The 25,761-nt window shown below is 40.8% G+C and overlaps 1 protein-coding gene across 6 annotated transcripts in view; it reads right to left on the bottom strand.

The window, feature by feature from the left end:
• GRIA4 (glutamate ionotropic receptor AMPA type subunit 4) overlaps nucleotides 1-25,761 on the bottom strand; it is a 413,129-nt gene that overhangs the window by 154,370 nt on the left and 232,998 nt on the right. The gene's annotated exons all lie outside the window — the stretch shown is intronic.

The following is a 25,761-nucleotide window of genomic DNA, read 5'->3' as shown; positions in this document are numbered from 1 at the left end:
CAGTTCCATCCACTTTGGAATAATCACTTCTCTTGGCTTCAGTTTGCTCATCTGTAAAAGGAAGATACTAATACCTGCCCTGTGTACTCCAGAGGGCGATGATTGAGAACAAATTAGATAAAGGGAGTGAACATGCCCTGTAAACTGTAAATCACTACTCGAAGCAATCTTATCCGTATTTAAGGTCAGAGGAAAAGCAGCTTCCCTGGGAATTAGTGCCCTGTCTCTGGGAGACCCTCAGACAGCTTGTGTAAAGACTGTGATGGAAAGTTAATTGACCTGTTTTAAGCGGAGTCTTTACGTTTGTCCTAAGAAAAAGGCTTTTACCGATATAGCTCATTCTAGCAGACACGTGTCACCTTGCGGCATCTTTCAGACTGCTCTTTCTCAGAAAGCTTCACTGGCTCCCATCCTTCCAGGCTTTCATTTCAGGCCCTGTTGTCCTTCAATGATACCATCAACTCCCCTTCCTACTCTGCTCCAAATGAACATTTCCTATGACCCATCCCACAGTTAGATGTGGATATGGGACAGGCACCTCAAACCTAGCATGTCCAAAATGGAATTCATTGTTTTCTCCACTACACTTCATTTATTTTCCTGGGTTTTCTATCTCAGTTACTTACATCACTATCTACCCAGTCTTTCAATTTGGAAACTATAGAATAAAGGATGCGGTAGGTAGATGGCTTTATACTGCACAATTCTAAGCAATGCCTTTCACATAGTCCCTTAATGAAGCTCATGTTGAACTGACCATGCAGAACTGACCATGGCAGCACTCCTGACACTGGACCGCTTACTCCATTAACTCAACAGTCACCAATGGCTTGATTTTATACAATAGAGGGGAGTCTGTGGACAATTCTCAATTCATCAGAGGCCCCCTCTTAAACATTCATGACACTTTATCACATTCTAAATTTAGTTAATAAGTAGAGGACAATATTCTGAGTATGGATTGTTACGTGTGAAAATTATAATGCAGGAAGATTTTTGTTTTAATTTAAACGTAAATATTTTAGTAATATTGTATACAAATGAGTGTGTGTTTAGTAGAGAGTTTCCAAAGATGGCCTTCAAAATTCCCTCTCCCTTTTTGTTCATGCTGCTTCCCACATTGAGAAGTGGAGCTTGTTTCTCCTTCCCTTGGGTCTGTGCTGATCTCATGAGTAGCTTTGGCCAATGGGATCTTACCAAAGAGATGCAAATGAAAAGTTGCTAAGTCTCAAACACAGTGCTTGCACATTGGGACTTATCATTTGGAAACACTCCTTCTTAGAACCAGATGTGGAGTTTTAAGAAAGATACAGAAAGGAGAACCAAAGCATGTTGCTTAATAGACAAGCTGAAATCCCAAGTGACAGCTGGCATCAACCTGACAATCATGTGAGTGAGTCATCCTGGACATTCTAGCCCAGTGATGGCGAACCTATGACACGTGTGTCAGAGGTGACATGCGAACTCATTTTTTTGGTTGATTTTTCTTTGTTAAATGGCATTTAAATATATCAAATAAATATCCAAAATATAAATTGTTGTTTTACTATGGTTGCAAATATCAAAGAATTTCTATATGTGACACGGCACCAGAGTTAAGGTTTTTCAAAATGCTGACACGCCGAGCTCAAAAGGTTCGCCATCACTATTCTAGCCAGTCAAGTCCCCAAATGACTGCGACCTGTTCATCATCACAGGGAGTAGAACTGCCCAGCTGAGCAAGTCATGACAAATAGTCATTAGGAATAATGCTTTTTCAAGTCATTAAGTTTGGGGTAGTTTGTTACCAATGAAAGATAAGTACAACTGTGTGTGTGTGTGTGTGTGTGTGTGTGTAAATGAGTATGTATTCAATTCACCTCTTTAAAGAGCCCAAGGTACAGGCAAAGAAGACCATTAACTAAAAGTGGTATGTAAACTTTGGTTGACAGTTTCCAAGACAATTCTTTGCAATCTAAGCTTCTGGTTATCCTTTTATATGTTATGCCTATGTCTAACTGAGTAGATAAAACCTCAATCAAGGAAATAAAACCCAAGCTTAAGAAGCTTCAAACACCTTGAAATCCTGGGTGTAGAGACCCTGTTATCCGGTCACTTGTCTATAAGACCAGACAACCTGCTGGGAGGCAGGCAGCTTGTCATTTACAGGGCTAGTGTCTTCATCACCTTTGGGAGGTAGGTGACTGCAAGAAGGAGTGTGCTCTTCTCTTCGCAAGTCCTTATCTCATGTGGATCCTCTCGATTTTCATCCATATAGCCTTCAGACTAAACATTCCGCAGTGGAGAAACCTTGGGTGAATCTTGGTATTTTGAAATTCAAGCCAGGACCATGTCCATTCTCACTTTCATTATTTTAGTTCGTCTGCTTTTCTTCTTTGAGACTAAATCACAACTCTTGTTTCCTAAATAGTCATCCTGTCTATAGTTTCTATTTTCTTCCATTAATAACCCATTCAGTAATGTTTCTTTTTTAAAGGGCAGTTTTTATTTATTTATATTTAAAAACTATTTTAAAAATGTTTACTTATTGATTTTTAGAGAGCGAGAGAGGAAGGGAGGGAGGGAGGGAGGGAGGGAGAGAGAGAGAGAGAGAGAGAGAGAGAGAGAGAGAGAGAGAGAGAGAGAGAGAGGAGAGATTGTTGTTTTACTTATTGATCATTCATTGGTTGATTCTTGTATGTGCCCTATCAGGGATCGAGCCCATGACCTTGGCATATTGGGACAGCCTTCTAATCAACTGAGTTACCCGGCCAGGGCTGTCGTCAGCGGTATTTCGAAAGCACAAATCTGTCACCCCACTGTCCAGTTGGAACACTTTCCACTGAATTTCTCAACAAACAGAATGGAGTGATTGTTAATAGCACAGGGATGAGAGATCATGGATGTCAGGCTAAGAGATTGGGTTTTATACATACGTTGTTTATCCTTATCTGCATATTGTCTTATGCTGCAATTCATACTCATAGTCACATGTGTCCCCAACTCAGCCCTCCTTATACTGTACTTAAAGCATATATATATATATTTTTTTTTCTCCCTTCAATTTTTATCATATAAAGAAAGTGGAACAAGTCCCAATAGATCAAATAAAAATTTTCCTTTCCTTCAAACATCTCCCCAAGCAGATATCAGCAACTATGTTAGCACATGTTGACACTGAGTGGGGAATATGTCTCAAAACTGGGCCACTTTAAGTGGTCCTACAGGCACTAGGACAAACTCTGTGGGTAGTTGATCACATTTCAATTTAAACTGCCTGGCCAAGTCCCTTCAATTTCTACACACACACAAGTGCAGGGGCTATTCCTGGAAACCAGCAGTCATTGCTACCTCTGTCACTGGCACACGAGGCTGGAAATTAAAGCCTTTTAACAGCCACTCTCTGAAGTCTTCTCAATTTGTGGCAGATGACTGAAGAAGACCTTAAACATTAGGAGACGTTTCACGACTCCCTGTAGCTCCTGCTGAGGAGCTCGTTGCTGCTCTTGCATCATCAGAACTTGGTGTCAGCTCAGAAGGGACTTGATGTTTTAGACAAGTCCTCAGTTTGCGTATCTGTTGACCTTACTAATTAGATGGTCTTCCTTAAGTTGCTGAGCCCCAACGAGATTTATTATTCTAATCTACAAAAGGGTTATAATTGCACCTACTGAGAATCAGAGATGATCAGTCTGTTTGTGTGTGTGTGAGTGAGCGTGTGTGCACACATGTGTTTGCATGTGTGTGTGTATGACAATAAATATAGCCATTCGCTGATGCCTTTGCCTATCACAGTTCTGTCTGGGATTACTGGGACTCTATTCCTCCTTCCCATTCTCCAGTCCCCAATTTGTAATATCAGCAAGCTATTCTCTGAGGAAAATCTGAACATTGCCTCTGAATATTTAGAGGACTGTAAGAAGCTGAATATAAACAATCTCACGTCAAAATTGACATCTTGTGATACCACATGGAACAAGAGATAATCCTCAAGAACAGTGTACGGCCCTTGGAAACTTTTGTTATAGCACGTATGAAAAATCAGACCATGGGGCACAGAAAAATTGAAAATCGGAAAGCCTTATACTCTTTTTATGGAAACACGGGGATTTGTTTCACCAGTCTTTCATCTTCCAGAAAGTTTTCTAACTAGCAAAATGGCATGTTTAAATCTCTCTTTATCTTGAACTGTGACTGGGAAGTACACGCTTTCCCAAATATGATTTTAATCCGTTTTGGTAGCCTCAGCTGGTACCCTGTATTGGCTGTCTGGGTAGGAACTGCCAACAGTGCTTAGGCCGCATTTCCAACACATGGAATCATCTGGGTACGTACCACATGCGGGGTCGGGGGTGGCTCCTGTGCCAACCACAGTTTCTCATGCATAAGAAATATACGCTTGGCTGTGTCACTTGTCCACCTTTAAAATCCTTCTGGATTCAGCATGAATCCCGTGACTGTTCTATAGAACAAAACAGCTTGGGAGATTTTATTTTTCCTGTACAAATGCCCAGAGGCACTCATTCACTTAAGAAACAAATTAAATTTGTGAAGGAGAAACAGTAATATGTTTGAAATATCTAGAGTCTTTTCTCTTCACTTGTATTTAAAAATGAGTAATCAGATTTAATTCACATTTGTGATGTCAATTTTCAGGTCAAAATAAAATCCTGTGTGCTTTTTTTTTTTTTTTTTTTGCATAACTCACAATAACTATTTTTTTTTAAATCCTCACCCAAGGATAATTTTTCTGTTGACTTTTTTTAGAGAGAGATGAAAGAAGGGATGGAGAGGAAGAGAGAGAGAAACATTGATGTGAGAGAGACACATTGATTGGTTGTCTCCTGTACACTCCCCCCCCACACACACACACCCTGCAACCAGGGTGAGGATGGAACCTGCAACCCAGGTACCTGCCTTTGCCCGGGAATCAAACTCGAGACCCTTTGGTGTGAGGGCCAATGCTCTAACCACTATATAGCACTAGCCAGGGCTCTTTTTTTTTTTTTTAATTGAAGTAACATTGGTTACCAACATCATATAGGTTTCAGGTATACAGCATGATAATTGAATATCTGTATACTCTATTGTGTGCTCACCACAAAATGTCTAGTTTCCCTCTGTCACCATATACTAGTATGTGGCCCCCTTTATCTATTTCGCTCTCCTCACACACCACCTCCCCTCTGGTAACCACCATTGCACTGTCTGTATCCAGGAGTCTCTTTCTGTTCTGTTATACTTGTTCCTTTGTTATGTTTTTGTTTTATATTCCACATATGAATGAAATTATATGGTGGATCTATTTTTAATGACTAAAAATAGTGTCACAATAAAAATTCTAATGGAAAAAGCAGCCCTCTTTCACTGATGGTATCTTAACAAAGCAACACAGCACTACACTTAAGAAGCATTGCTGCATGGTCTTTTCATATGTGCTAAAATTCTTCTTTACATTAAAAACATACCTATTTCTTTTCTTTTTTTTTTTTAAATATATTTTATTGATTTTTTACAGAGAGGAAGTGAGAGAGACAGAGAGCTAGAAACATTGATGAGAGAGAAACATCTATCAGCTGCCTCCTGCACATCCCCACCGGGAATGTGCCCGCAGCCCAGGCACATGCCCCTGACCGGAATCGAACCTGGGACCCCTCAGTCCACAAGCCGACGCTCTATCCACTGAGCCAAACCGGCTTTGGCCATACCTATTTCTTTTATTCAGAATATGTGATTCATTATTTAACCCCTCCACATATAATAAAGCAAATTTATTTAATACTCTGCTAATTTAACTAAAAATTGTGGATTAAAATATTTATTTAGCTTAATAAAATGTAAGAAGACTTCATAAATGCATATTTTTCTTTTTGGTATTCCCATTAATTTCTCTTCTTTTCTGAAAAAGCATAAGCTAATCAGCAATAATATCTTATAACTCTATTTCTTCTCTAACTCTGTAGCAGTGATGGATGGAAGAAGATTTCAACAAATTTTTAGCTCTCATTATCTTTTCCTTTTATTAGAGACTAGAGCAGTGATGGCAAATCTTTTGAGCTCGGCATGTCAGCATTTTGAAAAACCCTAACTTAACTCTGGTTCCATGTCACATATAGAATTTTTTTGATATTTGCAACCATAGTAAAACAAAGATTTATATTTTGGATATTTATTTTATATATTTAAATGCCATTTAACAAAGAAAAATCAACCAAAAAAATGAGTTTGTGTGTCACCTCTGACACGCGTGTCATAGGCTCGCCATCACTGGACTAGAGGCTGGGTGCACAAAATTCGTGCACTTGGGGGGGGGTCCCTCAGCCCAGCCTGTGCCCTCTCGCAGTCCGGGAGCCCTTGGAGGACATCCAACTGATGGCTTAGGCCCGCTCCCCCCGGGAGGAGTGGCCCTAAGCCGTCAGTCGGACATCCTTAGCGCTGCTGTGGAGGCAGGAGAAGCTCCCGCCACTGCCTTGTGCTCACCAGCCATGAGCCTGGCTTCTGGCTGAGCGGTGCTCCCCCTGTGGGAGCACATTGACCACCAGGGGGCAGCTCCTGCATTGAGCGTCTGGCCCCTGGTGGTCAGTGCATATCATAGCAACTGGTTGTTCCACCATTGTGCTGAAACCAGATCTCCAACATCCCCTGAGGGGTCCTGGATTGCAAGAAGGCACAGGCCAAGACGAGGGACCCCACTGATGCATCGGGGCCAGGGAGGGACACAGGAGGTGGCAAGCCAGGGAGGGACTATGGGAGGGCTCCAGGGCGTGTCCAGCCTGTCTTGCTCAGTCCTGATCAGCCGGAACCCAGCAGCAAGCTAACCTACCGGTTGGAACATCTGCCCCATGGTGGTCAGTGCCCATAATAGCAACTGGTCAACCAGTCCACTCTCTGCCCCCTAGTGGTCAATGCACGTCATAGTGAAGGTTGAGTGGCCTTAGCATATCATTAGCATATTACGCTTTGATTGGTTGAACGGCTAACCAGAGGACCGGACACTTAGCATATTAGGCTTTTATTATATAGGACAGTGGTTCCATAATAGTTATACCATTCTCTTCTCTATCATTCTCTGACTGTATAATAAAATTACCAAATATTTTAGTAAACCTATGAAAGGAGGAAGGTTGTTTCTAAGATAAGTAGCTTTAATGTGAGAAAATTTTCTGAAATTGAACTTTAGATTATTTCCCCAGTTTATTGGGTTTTTTTTCTCCCAAATATATTCTATTTTGTTTAATAGTGATCGATCAGCAATGCAATTTACACAACTGACATTGGGATCTTGGGTTGAAGTAAATTTCTAGGCCCAGGATGGGGTCTAGGTCAGCAAACCAAAACGTATTACTTATCCTATGAAAGCTTCCTGTTTTGTACCCCATATTGTAGTTTTATGAACCCCTGTGAATGGAGACTGCTTGCTTCATGACATGGTAAATAAAGTTTGTATGTATCAACTCAATTGTTTTCTTTAATTATTTTTAACACTTGTGTATAATAATATATTTTTGGAATCTACTCAGATTTCAAGTAAATAATTTGGAATTACCCAAGTCTAAAAACCTTTTTCACTTCATGTTTTAAAGTGATATTAGATATTTTGCTAGGCCATTTGAAAATAATTGCTGGGCTTAAAAATTTTATATTTGGCGTCTTGGGAAATTTATAAAGAATGCTGTACAATTAACATAAGAAGCCCCAATTTCACCTGTGAGAATTGAGAGTATTTCCTTATTTTGCTTCTTTCTTTCTCCATAGGTCCTTATAAGTCTACATTGTTCTGGCAAATATGTTAGACTGAATATAAATGTATATTTTTGTTTTCTTCCTGCAATCCAACTACAATGGCATTGTAAAGGATCAAACTAAGATAAAAAAACAACAACACACAATAACAAAGAAAACTGGAGAAGATACGAGAACACACTAGAGATGTCAATGAAGTATTGGAAGCTGGAAAGCACACCGACAGGTGGTGACAAACGTGGATAAGCTCAGGAAGAGGAAAGCTGTGTGTCTCTAGGCGGGGAATTAAGAACCAAGACAAATAATGCTGCAGAACATCAGAATGTCTCGGGATTTGGAGGCGTCAGGTCCTTCTGAAGGCTGGATAGTTGGTAGGACCACATAACAGAAACAGAACAGGCTAGGCGTCCAGATTCTTTTTTTAATGCTGGCAGGAGACAGGTAGTTCCCTGCCTGGCCAGGACTTCAGCACAAATGCAGTGAGGGAAGGGGTAACGTGAAAGTCTGTGTGTTAAAAGATGAGGAATCTCAGCCCCTTTCTCCAGCACGTTCTGAGAACTTCAGCAGCCAGGATTACATACAACAAGCAAGAGATTGGTGATGCCTCTCTTGGAATATTGATTAGCCCAAGAGGAAAGACGTAGGGAGCCAAAACAGCTGGATTCTTGCCCAATCATTCCATGTTGAGACCAACCAACTTGATAAGCTCCAGGCATTCCTACAGAGCTCCGACTCGGTTTTATGTGCCCTCAATCTTCAATAGGCAAGGAATATCATACATTCTAAGAAAACCTCTAATTTATAAATAATAAAATAAAATAAAAACATAAAAAACATTACAAACAACCGAACTTAAAGGAAATGTGGCAATGCGGGAGTGGAAGACTTAGAAAACACAAAGCCATTATAACTGATAAGCTCAGAGAACTGAGAGAAAGTACTGTAGCCATGAAACACAAAAAGTAAGCTTTTGAAAAGAACCATTTAAAACACTTCAAAAGAGGAGAGATTTTGGGAAATGTAAAAAATGACAGCAGAAATTAAAAATTTAGTAACTGAGTTGGAAGAGACAGTTGAGAAAATTTGTCATAAAGTAGAACAAGAAGAAAAGGAGGAAAAGTGAGGAAACAAGAAAATTAGAAGATAAATCCAGAAAAATCTTATGATTGATAATAGGAGTGTCAGAAAGGAAAAACAGCAAAGCATCCCAGAAATGAAGGTCTTGAATATGGAAATAATCTATTCAGAAGATTTAATTCAAGAACATATGTTTATCTAACACTTAATTATTGGTAGATAATTGTTCATGGTCTCTCACTTTTATGCATGTCTTGTGAGAACTCACTCTTTGTTCCAGACTATCTGCACCTGGATATTTGTATAGCAAACAGCCTTGGAAAATAGAGGCAGAATCTCCCAGAGGACAGAGTAGGTTTGTTTACAGCTTTTGAAAATAGTATCTCCCTTCCCTCTGGAACTTAAGGCTAGCAAGCTTCCTGTCTATGATAAAAGATTCAAAACCCCTAAACTGGGAGTTCCTCACAGTAGATGCAACCTACTCTGCATGCAGTGTCTGTCACCTGACCCTCTCTGTTTCATCTCCGGAAATTGGGGCTTGGAGAACGGAACAGAAATGATGATACTCTAGCCACTGTGAATTTATTGCTGTGACTAATATACTGTTGTTTGTCTTTGATGCAGGAGTTTTATACCTTCCACCAGCATCCATGAAACGGTGGCAGTATAACTAGTTAGCTTGCAGATGAGTAAAATTACAGACCTAGGGCATTCTTAACAGTTGTGGCATGAGGATGGGGTGCTGAGAGATATGGATCCCTGAAAACGGAAGGAGTCTCACAGGCTGATTGGCAGGATTTGAAGGAAATATATAGGAATCAGTAGCAAAGATGTTGACTACATTATATGGTTAACCAGGCAATAAATGATCCTTCACTTCATTACCTATTAATGAGAAGGAATTGGGGTATTGGTTGACTGAGTAACAGGAAGTAGGCTCAAAGACAGCAGCCCAAGTAGCTCCCTAGTTCGAGTTAACTCAATTTGGCCTGGGAACTTCCTGGTCCATCTGGTAATCAGTTTCATATTTGCTCTATTGTGGGAAGATATTATAAATATAACACATATTCTTTCCTTGTGGGAAGAAAGGTTTTTTTTCTTTTCATATAAAAATTTTAGAGTTGTACATCCTCTGATAGAGAAAGGAAAGAAATTTGTGACTGCTCAGTAGCCAGAAACCAAATGCATTGTTACAATTTTGGCTGCTTTGCTTGCAAGATTGGGTGGAGAGGCATGTAATGTTAGTTAAAGAAGAATGTAAACAGCGAGGCCATCATTGGACTAGCACCTCTTGCAGTCTATCAAACGTAGTTATACTCAGACAGTAAAAGGTCTGAGTCCATTTATTTACTTATTTATTTTTACAGTGGGTGTTAGCAGCTCTAAGGGAGTTTGGTCCATTAAAATAGAGTTCTCCGATTTAGATGAACTTCAATAAGAAACCATGAATGAGGTCTTGACTAGTTTTGGGGGTCTTACTGCCCTGGATTTGGTTAATAATGCTGATACAGGTGACTCACTGGAGAATGCACAACTGACCTGAAGAACTTCAAAATTCTAGCAGCAACACAACCTGAGAAAAACCCCGAAAGCAATGCCTAGCTTACCTGCAGAGAATTGCTTTCTCCCGCCATGCCCTCTCCCTCCAGTCTACTTCTCCTGCCTTCCACCTTATCCCAAATTCAGCAGCTTTAAGGAGAAAGATGGCTAGGGCTAGGGTTAGGTCCCTGGTCCTTAAGGAGAACTGAAGGCTGTAGACACATGTGCATGTACGTTGGGGAGGGAATGGCCTCAAACTTTTATAGCTCTGTTGGATATAGGTGCTTACCATCTTACCCTGTCTGGGGGGAGAGGAGGGGAGAGGGGATACCCACAATCCACTGACTATATTTGATAGAGTTCACAGTGGGAATAAGGGTTGGGGAAGCTAAAATGACCTGTGAATAGGGCCTTTGGGGCCAATTCAATGTACTATTTTTGTGGCTTCCACTGTAGAACATATAATGGAGTTATATGTGCGGGGGGTGGGGAAGGGCTGATTCCAAATAAGAGGAGGTACAGTTGGAGGAGTGCTAGTGCCTTTGTGGCCCCTAATTGGACTTTGAGAGAAATATCGCTGTGACCCATGATTTTTCTAATTGAAACTTCTGGCAAAATGGCAGCTTTTACCCAGAGCCACTCCACTGGGGCTTGGAAATCTTTGTTTCCTTACACGGCTTCCAGGTACTGGCTTTTGTAAAGTGGCTGTTAGTTTGCTGTGCTCTTGTTGAAACCAAATGTCTGATGCACAGAGTCAGTGTACCACTTACACTGCATCACTGCTCCACGGATGCCTTAACATGACCACACATTCACCATCACAGACCGGGCTTAGGAAAGACCCAAAGTGTTTAAGAAGATGCCTGCAGTAGATCATGTAGCCTTCAGATGACTGCAGAGGTCTCTCCAAAACATTTGGTGTATTGGAAGATTGTCCCAGAGAAATAACTGACTTGTTACTTGTACACAATCCATGAGGCAATTGTTAACTCCACGAAAAACAAAACACTGTCTAATTGTAATCATGGCGCTCTACAAAACTCAACTATGAATGATATTTAAACAGGCATAGATAGGAAAACACCATGGATTGTGAAGGGTCTATATCGTGAATGTAGAAATGAAATGTGGGTGTGGATGTGGTTAGTGATAGTGGAATAAGTTGCTGGAGAGCTAAGTCCCCATTTTCCTTAGTAGGAAGCCATTACGGCTTGTCTATGAAAAATGTATAAAGTAATATAAAAAACTTTAAAAATAAGGAGGTACATAGCAGGAAAAACAATGAAAAGAGCTGAAGTGATGACCTTGGGGAAGGAACATTCAGAGGAGCAGGAGATAGAACAGGAGCTCACGGGGGTGCTTTTAAGCCTAACTAAACTGTTTGTCTTTTGAAACTATATGCACACGATATTAGTTTGCAAGGTGTGTGTCTAGGTGTCGTAAGCAACGGAAATATATTTGTCACCGTTCTGGAGGCTGGAGTCCAAGTTTAAGATGTCAGGGAGTTTGATTTCTTCTAAGGCTGAGGCTTCATTCCTTGGCTAGTAAATGGCTGCCTTCTCTTTGTGCCTCTTTTCTCTCTGCACCTCTGGTGTGTCACTGTGTGTCCAATTTCCTCTTCTTATAAGGACAACAGTCAGACTGGATTATGGTCCACTCTACTGGCCTTATTTAACATAATCACCTCTTTAAAGGCCTTATCTCCCAATATGGATACTTCTGGGGTGTTTAGGGTTAGGGTTTCAATATAAGAATTTTGAAGGGACACAATTCAGCCCAGAACTCATGGGTTCATTGAAATGATTAAAAAATCCTATCTCATGCTCTGGCTGGTTTGGCTCAGTGGATAGAGCGTAGGCCTGCGGACTGGGAGGTCCCAGGTTCGATTCTGGCCGGGGGCGCATGCCTGGGTTGTGGGCTCAGTCCCCACTGGAGGATGTGCAGGAGGCAGCCAATCAATGATTCTCATCATTGATGTTTCTATCTCTCCCTCTCCCTTCCTCTCTGAAATCAATAAAGAAATATATTTGAAAAAGATCCTATCTTAAAAATATCCTTCAGATTTAAACCATGTAGAGCTTACTAGTTACCTGGAGCGTCACACTTCATTGCCAGTTCCAACTGCAATATCCATACGTGTCATTATACTTTGTACAATAAGCAAGGGCTTGAAAAATAACTTTCAATTTTAGATTCATTTACCATGTTCCAATGGTAACCACAGTATCTTGGGAGAATGCCACCCCTACTATTTTCATCAGTTGTTTCCACCCATCTTGCAAAATACCCTCTGCACCACCTGCTTTCTCAAGTTCACACCAGCAGCTCTTCAAGCTTCTGACCCATGTTATTTTTTACTTGTTTGTTTTGTCCTCTCCCCTTCCTTTTCTTGACCTCTTCCCCTTTTTGGTTGATATCTTATTTCCTCTCCACGGGAACCTAACCACAGAATTCTTGCCCGAACTTGAAGAAGAAACTAGATATCTATGACAAGAAAAAGAAAAAAGAAGAAAAAAAAGAAATCCATCTCTATGGTCTGTAAGTGCTTACTTCTGTGACTCAAGATGTGTTCTATAAATAAGTGAAAACCCCCTCTGGATAAATGCCTTGGGAGACATACATGAATCTCCCAAAACCACTGTGATTCCCAATGAAGTTTTATAAGAGTCCTGACTCATCACAATGCATCCCAGAAGATCCTGACAAAAATCCTGAACACTATTAGCGGGGAAATATCAAATCTGATTGAATTGAGAGTGAATATATTGCCTAGCACCACTGTCACTCTAAAAGAATATTAAACATTGGGAATAGTCTGCAAATAATGAAAAGGCCTGAGTGCTTAGAACATTTTGAAAAGAAGAAATGTTCAGAAAGCATCATTGTACTAAAGGTGGCAGGAAGGACTTGACCAACAAAAATATATTTATTCAACATTTACATTGTATCCAGACCATGCAAATAATTCCCAAATATACACACCCATAAAAAATCCATTTTGATTATATACTTTTGTGACATAGTATCTCCATCTATTTTTAGATCATTTCACTCTTTTTACTGCCATTATACTGTTATTTTATTAAGAAGATATTTAATTAAGACCTATCACAAGGCTAATTAAATCCAAATTTATTACACTTTAATTACTCAATTACCAAAACACAACAAAATTCTAATTCTAAAAAGTTTGTAAGATCATAGGAAAAGAACTGAGCAAATATGGTAAAAGTAAGATCGGGGTAGAAAAATCAATGCATATCTAGAGCACCCTATTTGCCAACATTATGCTAAATGTTACACATATAAAAGTAGTTAAAACATGTTTCTTTCCTGAGAGTTTGAAATCAACTTGGTGACATCAACTTACATAACCATAAACACTTAGAGTAAGTATATAAATTTCCCACACTTACAAATAATTCTCTAAAATCAAACAAAAAGGAAACAGAATGGTCAATAAACTCAGATTATTTTTCTCAAAGATGAATCTGCTGTCCTTCAGGGTAACTCTGGGCAGTACTCCTAGCAAAGTCCTTGGCTCGCATTTAAACTTCGTCTTGTTTATTATTACACAGCAGTCATGAAACTATATTTATATTATTTGTCAAGTGCCTTATTACTTGTAAGAATGAAAGATGCTAAGAAGTTAACATAACATTGTCTACAAAGAAATGGCTTGGCTTTAAGCTAAGCATTTCAGCTCCACTTAAGCTTTAGGTATTACCATCTCTTTGTAATGCAAATTGTTCTACAGTACAAAGCGTTTTCTAGCTCTGGGAACCTTCACAGCTAGCGAAAGCCAGACCAGCTCATTTGCAATATGAAGTAGTTTTGCTGCATTTTGTGGTTACCTCAGACTAGTGGTGAAATCAGCCTGCCTGCTTAATATGATGTCATGGTTTGTGCCACGTGGTGTGGGTGAGTGTGTGTGTGTGTGTGTGTAGGATTTGTTTTAGCATGCAATTTATGAAGAAACTAGAGGCTTGGTGCATGAAATTTGTACACTGGGGGTGGGGGTGGGGGGGAGGGGCCCTCAGCCTGGCCTGCACCCTCTCACAGTCCAGGGGCCCTTCGGGGATGTCTGACTGCTGCGGAAGTGGCGGGAGAGACTCCTGCCACTGCCACTGCACTCTCCAGCCGTGAGCCAGGCTCAGGGCTTCTGGCTGAGCTGCGGCTCCTCCTGTGGGAGCACACTGATCATCAGGGGGCAGCTCCTGCATTGAGTGTCTCCCTCTGGTGGTCAGTGTGCGTCATAGCGACCAATTGTTCTGCCTTTTGGTCTATTTGCATATTAGCCTTTTATTATATAGGATTATGAATAAGAATTACAAATTACTGAGTTAAAATTAGTAAGATCTGCTTACATTTTCTTCAGAAGGAGTAATATTATCAAAATTAAGTTGTTTTCATACAGTTTTAATTAAATCATTCTGATTTTGATTTTCCCTTTGTTTCCTTAGATTATTTTCTGAAAATATTTTCTAAATTGCAATTCTTTTTAAATCCTCATCCAAAGATATATTTATTAATATTAGAGAGAGAGATAAAGAGAGAGAGAGAGAGACATTGATGTGAAAGAAAAACATCAATCAGTTGCCTCTGGTATTCACCCAACTAGGATCAAACCCAAACCTAGTTATGTGCCTTGACTGGTGATACGGGATTTTTGGACTGGAACATGCAGTATTCCTCTGGGTAGGATGGTTCCCTGAATTCTTTGTTCTTTGGAGTTGAAGAATGAATCCACCGATGGAAGATGGTATAGCAAAGGTGGACGTTTATTGAAGAACAAGTACAGACTCCCACGTAGGGAAGGGGAAAGAATCTCACAGCACAGACTCCCACGTGGGAAGGGAGGAGGAAGTCCCACTGAGCTCCTGTTTTCCCAGGGTTATAAAGGCTGCAATTCTTGGTGCCTTGATTTCCCCTCTGATTGGTCAATATTCCCTTGGATTGGTTACTACCATGTGAAGTTTGACCTTTGAGCTCTGGAGTTGCTGTAGTGACCAAATCAAAGGGGAATATTGACCAATCAGAGGGGATATCAGGACACAGGGACTGCAGCCTTTATAAACCTGGGAAAACAGGAACTCAGTAGGACTCTTTCCCACTCTCCATGTGGGAGTCTGTGCTGTGAAATTCTTTCCCCTTCCCCACGTGGGAGTCTTTATTTGTTCTTCAATAAATGTCCACCTTTGCTATACCATATTCCATTGGTGGATTCATTCTTGGACTCCAACGGACAAAGACTCTGGGGAACCATCCTGCCCAGGGGAACACCATGTGTTCCAGTTGAAAAATCCCATATCACAACCTAACCTTTTGGTGTGCAAGAGGATGCTCAAACCAACTGAGCCACCTGGCCAAGACTAAAATATAACTCTTGAATTTAAGTTTTCATCTGATCATTTTATTGAGTATTCAGATAAATGAGTTTTCAGTTCTGGATCTTCTAAAAATTCAGTGAAATTTCAAATTTAACAGAAGGCATGTGATTGAGGAAAAGGGATCAAGAGTGGTGTAAATGGAGAACCAATTAAACAACAACAACAAAAACAACCTCATGCAATGTCATGGAAGTCCTCCCTCTCTTCCTAATTGCCTATTGATAAATTTTTCTGGGTTGGAGAATAGAGCCAAGATTACAGATGGCATAAGCATCTGTAGCAGAAGTTACATTTCAAAACTGTGGTGTCTAAATAAATTTTCAGGGCCTCAATCTATTGTTCCTTAAAGAGCTATTACATTACAATCTTACCTAATAATAGACAAACATGTAAATTGACCGTACCTTCGCTACAGTAACCAGACAATCAGGAGAGTATGCAAAGTAACCCAACAACGATGGAGGTTAATTTGCATAGGTAGGCTCCAAGCGGCTGAGCGAAGCCTGACAGCTCTGGGGCCGGCTCCGGCCAGAGCCCGGCCAGAGCGAAGGCCTGGGTTGGGTGCCAGAGGCAAACCGGAGCCAGCAGCCAAGGGAAGGGAAGGCCTATTGCAAGAATCTCTTCATGCAACAGGCCTATAGTTTTAACTATAATGTACTTACATTCAGTGAGGTTGACACACACCTACAAACACAACAGAATGAAATTCTAGCTAAATGAGATCATGAGTAATAGGATGTAGAAATAAATAGGAAAAATGAAGTAATTCTGGCGAGGTAGATCAAAAACATAGATTTGGGTGTTTGACTTGGCAGTTGAAAGATATGGATTTTCATAGAGGGAAAATGGAGGAAAACTCACTTCAGGTTGAGGGAACATTGCATATGAAATTTGCCCAGTGTGATGCCTGACATGGAGGAGACAGTCAATCAAAATATTTTCCTACCTCTGAGCAAAGACACCATGTGTCCTTGCTCGCCATGTTTGAGGAAGGGTTAGTTGAGGAGCATGGCTGGACTGTAAGGTTTCTGAAGGGATGATAGAGAGAGACAAGGAGTTGGGCTGGGTCTTGAATCTCAAACATTCTACCTATTAATTTGTGTAATCTTACTCTGTGGGCTTGAATGTTCTTGTTTGTGAAACGGGGATTGTATTCGTTTCCCAGAGCTGTGATAACAAAGTACTACAAATTCGGTGGATTAAAATAACAGTCCCAAATCCACATGTCGGCAGGGCTACTTCCCTCAGAAGCCCGTAGGGAATGTTTTCCTGCTTATTCCTAGCTTCCGGGACTTTCTAACAATCTTTGGTGTTCCTCGGCTTGGAACTGCATACCTGAAATCTCAGTTTGTTGTCACATGGCACTCTCTTTTCATGTCTCCATCATTACATGGTCATTCTTATAAGAATTCCAGTCATATTTGATTAAGGACACCCTACTCCAGTATGACCTCCTCTTAACTAATTACATCTGCAATGACTGTCTATCCAAATAAGTTCATGTTCTGAGGTACCGGGCATTGGGATTTCAACCTATCGTTTTTTTTAATTTTATTTCATTTTTTAAATTTTTATTTTTCAAATATGTTTTATTGATTTTTTTTTACAGAGAGGAAGGGAGAGGGATAGAGAGTTAGAAACATCAATGAGAGAGAAACATCAATCCGCTGCCTCCTGCATACCCCCTACTGGGGATGTGCCAGCAACCAAGGTAAATGCCCGTGACCAGAATTGAACCTGGGGCCCTTCAGCCGGAAGGCCGATGCTCTATCCATCGAGCCAAACCAGTCAAGACTATCATTTTTTTTTAAAGAGAATAACAATTCAACCCATAAGAGGGATAGTAACATCTACTTATTTTATTGTATTGTTGAGAAGTTTACATGTAATGTGTGATAATGTATGCATGTTATAAAACACAAAATTAATTGGGTGCCTGCTATGTGCTAAGCACTGCTGTGAGTAAATTATGAGTAAATTATAAAAATTGTCACTGAAATAGGTCCATGATCATTTTCATTTTTGCAGATGGGGAGAGTGAGGTACAGGGATATTAGTGGCCTTGCACAGGGCACATAAACAGTAAGAGAGAGAGCCAGCATACAAAACCAGACAATATCACTTTGGACTGCAGGTTCTAGAATGCTACCCTGTATGTCTCTCCACCAGAGCATGCAGATAAATAAGTAAAGGGAAGAGCTATTTCCTCTTTTCCACCCTTAGCTGCCCTAGTTCTTCCTGAAACCATAAAAGGTTTCATTCCCTGAGGGACAAATTATATACTGAAATAAACTGAAAGCGCCTAGACTTGAATGGCTGCTTTTAAGGTGCTTAATCCAGGTACCTTAGAAATGGAAGGGAAAAAAATTCCTCTATTGTCCCAGTTTCCTTGCCTGCAATGCATGACCATGAAATCTAACCTAATTCACGCAGCTTGACTTTGTTATAGGATCATAAAAATGGATTAAAAACGGAGGAAGAGTTTTGGTACAGAACACATGACTTATAAAATCCTATAACAAACTTGGAGCAATTTTCAGAGGCCGATATTAAATGCCTGTCAGCACCGGAGAGTAAAGGTCACTTATGTATGGCTGTTAGCATAAGCCCTTCTGGGCGGCCTTAACTGCCCTGCTGCTTGCCCTTTAACCACTTGGTTCCCATCCTGCCCTCTCCTGTGCTCACGAAGGGCAGGTGTCAGATGTGGCAGCTGCATTAGTCATGAAACGGCTCAGAAGGCCTTTTGCGCTCTAAGGTGACTGAAGCTTCCCTCAGAGGAAGTGTGTGACCATTCTGAGGATGCTGTCTATCTACACCAGGGGTGGGGAACCTTTTTTCTGCCAGGGGCCATTTGGATATTTATAACATCATTCCCGGGCCATACAAAATTATCAACTTTGTGGACGAAAGGGGCCACATGCTGACCTGACAAGCTCAGGGGAGGCCTGCGTGGCAGCCTAGCAAACTCAGAGACCTAAAATAATCACAAAAGATGGTCTGAAAATTAAATATTTAACTACAAACAGGTTATAGTGGGTAGTCATGTCCTAAGCCGTTATCTTCACTGACAAGGTCAACCTTTACCTTAACTGAGCCTGTCTTTTTGCATCTATGATAACATATCCTTGAAATGTCTGAATAACTTGTAACTTCCCTTTTTCTGGAGCCCCTGGGGCACAACCAAATGTGCTGGGCCCCAGGACAGATACCAGATTCCTCCATTATCATGTTAATTGTTCCTGCACCCACCTAAGTATGTGTCCATCATTTTACTTTTCATCCAATCCCAGGGGTTTCCCTGCTTTGCTTTATCCCTCCTCCTTAATCTATCACCAATGGATTTCATGTAACCCCCCTATGTTCCTCCTTTGATTGAAATGTATAAATACAAATGTACCCCGCCATTCTCCGGAGCATTATCTCAATTCGTTGAGGTTCTGCTTCCCGGCGTATGTCGACAGTTTGGCTCAAATAAACTCACAAAAATTCTTTACAGGTTTCAGTGGTTTCTTTTACGTTAACAACTTAACAATAATCCCGCTGTATTTGGTCAGACATTTAATTAATTCACCCGAATGCCTTGGCAGGGCCGGACCAAATGATTTCTTGGGTCTTATTCAGCCCTCAGGTCTTATTCCCCACCCCTGAAAAGCAGAGATTACCAACAGGGGTGCCACAAGAATTTTTAAAACATGCAATACCTGACTATCTAGTCAGGGGCACTGACCTCTTTTCCCTTAGATGCCAAATAAAAAAATGGCAACAGCCAACCCAACAATAGCCATCTGGTATGAATGAATCAAAATTATACCCATTTTTTTTTTTTGGTCAAATAGGCAAAAATACATTTTCGATTGTGCTGCAGAAAGTTAGTAATTAGTTTATGTGTGCCATGAGATGAAGAAGGTTGAATATCACTGACCTAGACTATCTTTGTCACTATTACTATGTGTAATAAAATATTAACTGAATTCCTGGAGAAAATAATCTAACAAGCAAGGAAGATGGAGACCAGCACTTTACCCCTACGTATGAGTGGAAATAATGCCTAGAATGATCACCAGCAGGACATGCAGGCTGTTGCTGTGGGGAAGGTTGCCCAGGCCACTGCTCTGAATGTGAAAAAGATGTGACTGTGCAGTTCCTGAGGGAGAGGCCTGTGCTCCCAGCTCTCGGGGGGACTTCCCATATGAGTGGGGCACAGGCATATCCAACTCATTAGGCCAGAAACCAAACATTCCCTTTTCCTAACCAGCTCTTGGGACTCTAATTAATTATGCAAAGGGTTGATCTCCTGGGCCTGTCTTCCATACTGCAACTTGCTATCTAATCTCTGGAAAAACTTTAAGCTGGCCATTTTATTTTGCTTACTTTTGATGATCCATACTATATTTTTAGTAATATCAATTCTCTCTCGTCTTTGTATTTTCATCTGTATTTCTGTTATTTTTTTTCTTAAGCTACTTTCTTGACCTCTGTTCTTGAGCATTTGTATCTCTGCTTTGTGCTCTTACTTCATTTTAGGCGTGCATCATTAAATTAAAATGTTTGCCATCAGTTTCACTGGATTCAATTAATCTATGATGCATGTTCTTTAGTTGTTTGCATCATTCCTTTCTACCCTCCTCATCTCCCCCTCTCTGTACTTTTTTTGATGATTAACTTTTGAAGGTGATCAGTTTTTCCAGAAGTAGCTATTTGTAGGCAACATATATTGGAAAGGGATGGATACAACTCTTTTCTAGGAAATAGAGATTTTCCATGAGAGCTTGGGTTTTGGCTATCAGTTTGTTTAGTTCTCCCCATCCAGTGGAGAAAGACAGATGCTGCGTTGTTGGCAACATAAAGCCTCTCTTATCCACTAGATCACCCCTCTGCCAGCCTGGCCCACTGTCACAGACATGGAATTTAGGTTTTAGACTTGAGGTTGTGTCTCTCAACCTGACGTTACTAGTAAGACCCATCCTTTCCCAGTACTTCTGAGATGTGGGGCCTTGATGTCTTTTCTACATTGCCTTCCAACCCAACCCAGCTTAATACTGCTTTGGGCAAAAATTTTTTTAAATAAATGTTTTGTTTTGTTTTAAGGTTCCTGTTGTTTTCCAACTTTACTGATATTGGGCTTTGTCATTGTTTACAATTTTCTTGTTTGTTATTGTGGGAAATTTCCAAGAGGAGAAGTAGCTAATTTTATTTCAACACATTTAAAGATGACAAGAATGTGATAAATCTTTTTTAAGTAAAATCTATAGATATTCTACAAGATTTTGGCTCTCTGAACATCATACTTGTATTGTTCTTTTTGAACATGTTTTCTTAAAAAATATATATATAATTTACATAAAATTTACTCTTGTAAAGTTTACAGCTTAATAACTTTTAGTATATTCACTATATTGCACAACTATAACCACAATTTAATTTCAGGAATTTTCATTACTCCATAAAGAAACCCTGTACCCATTAGTGGCCACTTTATCTTACCTCTTTTTCACAGTCCTTGGCAACCACCAATCTACTGTTTATCTTTATGGATTTGCATATTCTGAACATTTATAATAAATGGAGTCATACAATATGTGGCCTTTTGTCTCCGGATTCTTTCACTTAGCATGTTTTCAACTTTCATACATATTGTATGTAGCATGTATCAGTACTTCATTCCTTTTTATTGCTGAATATTCCATTGTATAGATATGAAGGGACAGAACGGAACTTGAAAGAACTAAGCAGAAATACACCCTCCTCCCTCTTCAAGGACGAAGCAGAGACATACTCTTCTCCCTCTCCTCTATCTTGTCTTGCAAGGCTGGGCCCTCAGCCCAAGCCGCCCCCCCCCCCCCCCTGCCCCCAGAGTGACTACAAGAATGCTGGTATTGTCCTAACTCTCCCAACCACCCACCTGAGTGGACCAATGAAGCTCCATAAATGTAGCTAAGGTCCTAATAAGGCTATAGTGGAGGACGGCTCCAACCTTCAGAATGTGATGGTCACTTCCTGACCCTTATGCTGTAAAACCCTGACCAATCTCTGTAACTCACGTCACCCCTAAAGCCCACCCCAAATAGCTAGCCCTATATAACCTTTGTTCTCCTGGGACACGCTCTCTCGCCTCACCACTGCGCCGGATAGAGGCTGGGAGCCAATTCTAGAATTGATCAATAAAGACTCATTGCTTTTGCATCGGAGGGGGCTCCCTGGTGGTGGATTATTGGGGACCCTGAACTCTGGGCATAACAGATAGACCATATTTTGTTCATGTATTCATTAGTCTATGGGCATTTGGTTCATTTCCAGGAAAACTAGAACTAAGCAGGAAAAAATGTACATAAAACTTACAAGTATTTATTGATCATTTATATGTAAGACACTCTTAGAAATCACACAGGGACTATTTCTAAGTATAAAATACCTTATAAGACAGGTACTATTTTTCTGAATAGGAAACTAAAGCTAATGAAGAGAAGTGAGGTGTCTGGCCCAATGTCATAGATCTAAAATGAGTTGGGGACCCTAGGCACAGGGAATCCAAAGCTATGCGGCCTCAGGCTCCATCATGCTGTCTCACACCCCCAGAGTGATATGCATAACAGGGAGGTGGGATCCTGGGCAGTAAGAGGGAGTTGTCTTAATTTAGTCCTGGAAACCTGCAGAAAATTGAATAAATACATGGGGACATTAGTAAACTCAGTGAACTCTAAAACGACTGAGAGATTTTATAAAAGGCATGACCTTTTCCCATTAGAGTTAAATGCTCCTTGAAGCTACCTGACTTCCTGAAATATTTATTAAAAACTTATATATAGCAGAAATTATTTCCAAACTGTCAACTCTGCTCATGCTTTAAAACAAAGAAAGAAGAAATCTGTTAGGACTCATCCAACCCTCTAAAGATATCTGCAAGGTTCCTTCCTCAGCTTTTAGCAGCAACAGCCAGCGCAGCAGCAACAGCAGATGGCCTAGCAACAGACAGGACCCAGAGAGCTCTGGGCGTGGGGGTGCCCTGGCATGACTCCTGAGGGGGGTCAGGAGTCAGGTGAGAGGACAGGAGAAGAGTGGGGAGAACAGCAAGGCTTTGGGAAGTGAAGGGCATTTCCATTCCCTTTCTTTGAGATGAAAGAATCCTAACAGCAACAGTGCTTATCTTTGCTGATTATGTTCCAAACCGAGTACATCCTTGGAAGGCACTCTCCATGAGTTGGTAGATTCCTCATAGCAGAAGGGGTAAGAGAAAGAGCTGGACAGGAATATGCAACAATAGATGTTCACAGGAACTGCTGTGCATTTGTTTCTGTACATATTGCATGTGTTCTCAAGGATCTGAAGCTTACTTTTGTTTTTTCCCTTTGTGTATAAGCTTAACATTATAATAACGAGTAGCATTTGCTCTTTGCCTGTTATCTACCTCTCTACCAGGCATTTTATATGTTTTCTCATTTGAATTCTGCAATAGCCTTACCATTATTACCATTTTGCAAATGAAGACACTGAATTTCAGAGAGGTTAATTTGCCCAAGGCTACACAAAACCAACATTTGCTGCAACAGAATTTATCCTATTTTAATGGTAGAGAACAATTTAGTTTCTGTAAACGATCATTTTACATATGGCATTGTCACTAATGTTCAGATTGTACATCTAGAATAATAGCAACAATAATGATTAACAGAGGTATTACTAAATAAATAATAATCACAAATTAATTACTAACAACTATCGGACACTTACTATGTAACAGACACTAAAATTCATTTTCTCTATAGCAGCCACAAGATTTTTTTAAACTACAAATCAGAATAAATTGGATTGATTGGTCATCCCCTTTTAAAAAATCTCCTCTGCCTCACTTTGCACTGAAATAAAACTAAACTCTTTACTGTGGGTTAAAAGGCTCTCCTTTTCTCACCAACTGCTACCCCCCCACTCCCCTACCCATGCTTCCTTCTCTTACTTATTTTGCAAAACATCAATTTTTTTTTTCAGCTCAGCACACTCGCACTTGCTGTTTCATCCTCTGGAAATCTTTGGTCCTTTTTTTCTTGCTATTGATTTTTGCAGGGCTGATTCTCTCTTAGCCTTCAGGTCTCTGTTGAAATACAACCTGAAAGAGACCACCTATTCAAAGCACACACCCCCACCCTGCCCTTCACCCTCAGTCACGTCTTCCTGTTTGTTTCTTTCATAGTATTTAGAGCTTGCGAATGTCCATCTTGTGTTCATGTTCCCTCAGCTTTTTGAGCCCAGGTCCAGGTACATACTCCACACTCAGCACTTTCTGAAGCCAGAAGGATTGTGAACAATCCTATGAACTGGACAGTTACTAGGATCCTGGTTTATAGCAATAAGGAAATGAGGAGTTAGGTGGGCTTGAGTAAAGTCTCCAAGTGCTGCATAGCTAGTAAGTGGCAGAGCCCACATTCAAAGCCTTATTACCTGACTCCAGAGCCTGTACACTTTCCGTGTTTGTTGTTTCAGGGTTTTCCTATATCCTGGTTAGAGTTAAAACTAACTGTGTCCCATACCAGTCTTCCTCATGGGAAATTTTTGATTGCTTATCTACTGAGTCACTTTATCCTATATAATAAAAGCCTAATATGCTAAGTGCCTGGTCGACCAGTCAGCTGTTCAACCAATCAAAGAGTAATATGCTAATGATATGCTAAGGCTGCTCAACTGTTCTCTATGACGTGCAATGACCACCAGGGGGCAGAAGCTCCGACCAGTAGGTTAGCTTGCTGCTGGGGTCTGGCCGATTGGGACTGAGCAAGATGGGCCGGACATGTCCTGGAACCCTCCTGCAGTCCCTCCCCGGCTGGCCAACCTCCCATGTCCTTCCCTGGCCCTGATTGTGCACCAGTGGGGTCTCTTGGCCTGGCCTGTACCCTCTTGCAATCCAGAACCCCTCAGGGGATGTGTGAGAGCTGGTTTTGGCCCAATCCCACAGGCCAGGCCAACGGACCCCACTGGTGCACAAATTCATGCACTGGGCCTCTAGTAATGTATAAAGCAGAATGCTTCTGCCTTGAACTCCTATAAGTTTTCTTTATTTTGCAGAACTATTCTTGGCACTTTAGTGACTCAGTATTAACAACATGAATTTTATTACAACTATTCAATTCCTGAAAAGATTTCAAGCTCTACATAATGTTGCTCAATATGAAACAACTAGAGGCCTGGTGCAAAAAATTTGTGCACTTGTGTTGGGGGGGGGTATCTCAGCCCAGGCTGTGCCCTCTTGCAGTATGGGAACTCTCGGGGGATGTCTGACTGCTGTGGAGGCGGGAGAGGCTCCTGCCACCACCTCTGCACTCACCAGCCATGAGCCCAGCTTATGGCTGAGAGGCACTCCCCCTGTGGGAGCGCACTGACCACCAGGGAGCAGCTCCTATGTTGAGTGTCTTCCCCCTGGTGGTCAGTACGTGTCATAGCGACTGGTTGTTCTGCTGTTTGGTCAATTTGCATATTAGCTTTTATTATATAGGATTCCATAATGGATACGCTCCTCCTTATTAAGCATCTCTAATTAACTCACATCTGAATATGAGCAGACCAGATGTGGGTTCATGATGCTTCCTCCTTTTACCCTTCCACCCAACCCTTATAAAAATGGTATGTCTCATTTTTCAGGCTAACTCCGGTATTTATTTCTTAACCTAGATAAAGAGACTAGCTAGTCATTTCTAATTTCCTAATTTCTTTGTAATCATCTTTTTAAAAAGAACAAAAGTCCTCTTCCCTAGTTCTTTCCCTCCAGATCTATGAATTGCCTCTGTTTATGAGCAGAATGTTTTGCAGAGAAGGTCAGAATGAGAACCCTGGAATAATTTGGGCGATAACGTTATGTAGCTGTGACACGTTCCTAAGTAAGGGAGTCGGAGAGGACAGAAAGGAACACTGAGTTTCCACTCTGTATTAGTAATTTGATAGTGATATCTCATTTAAATTTTGCAAAACAGACTAGGTCATTATTATCACTATTTCAAAGAGAAAGAAATAGGCTCATAAAGGCCATGCAAATTTCCTCAAAGGACAA

This window comes from Myotis myotis, unplaced genomic scaffold, assembly GCF_014108235.1.
Source record: "Myotis myotis isolate mMyoMyo1 unplaced genomic scaffold, mMyoMyo1.p scaffold_m19_p_10, whole genome shotgun sequence".
Lineage (NCBI taxonomy): Eukaryota > Metazoa > Chordata > Mammalia > Chiroptera > Vespertilionidae > Myotis > Myotis myotis.
The sequence above is the reverse complement of the archived record's forward strand: the minus strand, read 5'-3'. Positions and strand labels throughout refer to the sequence as shown.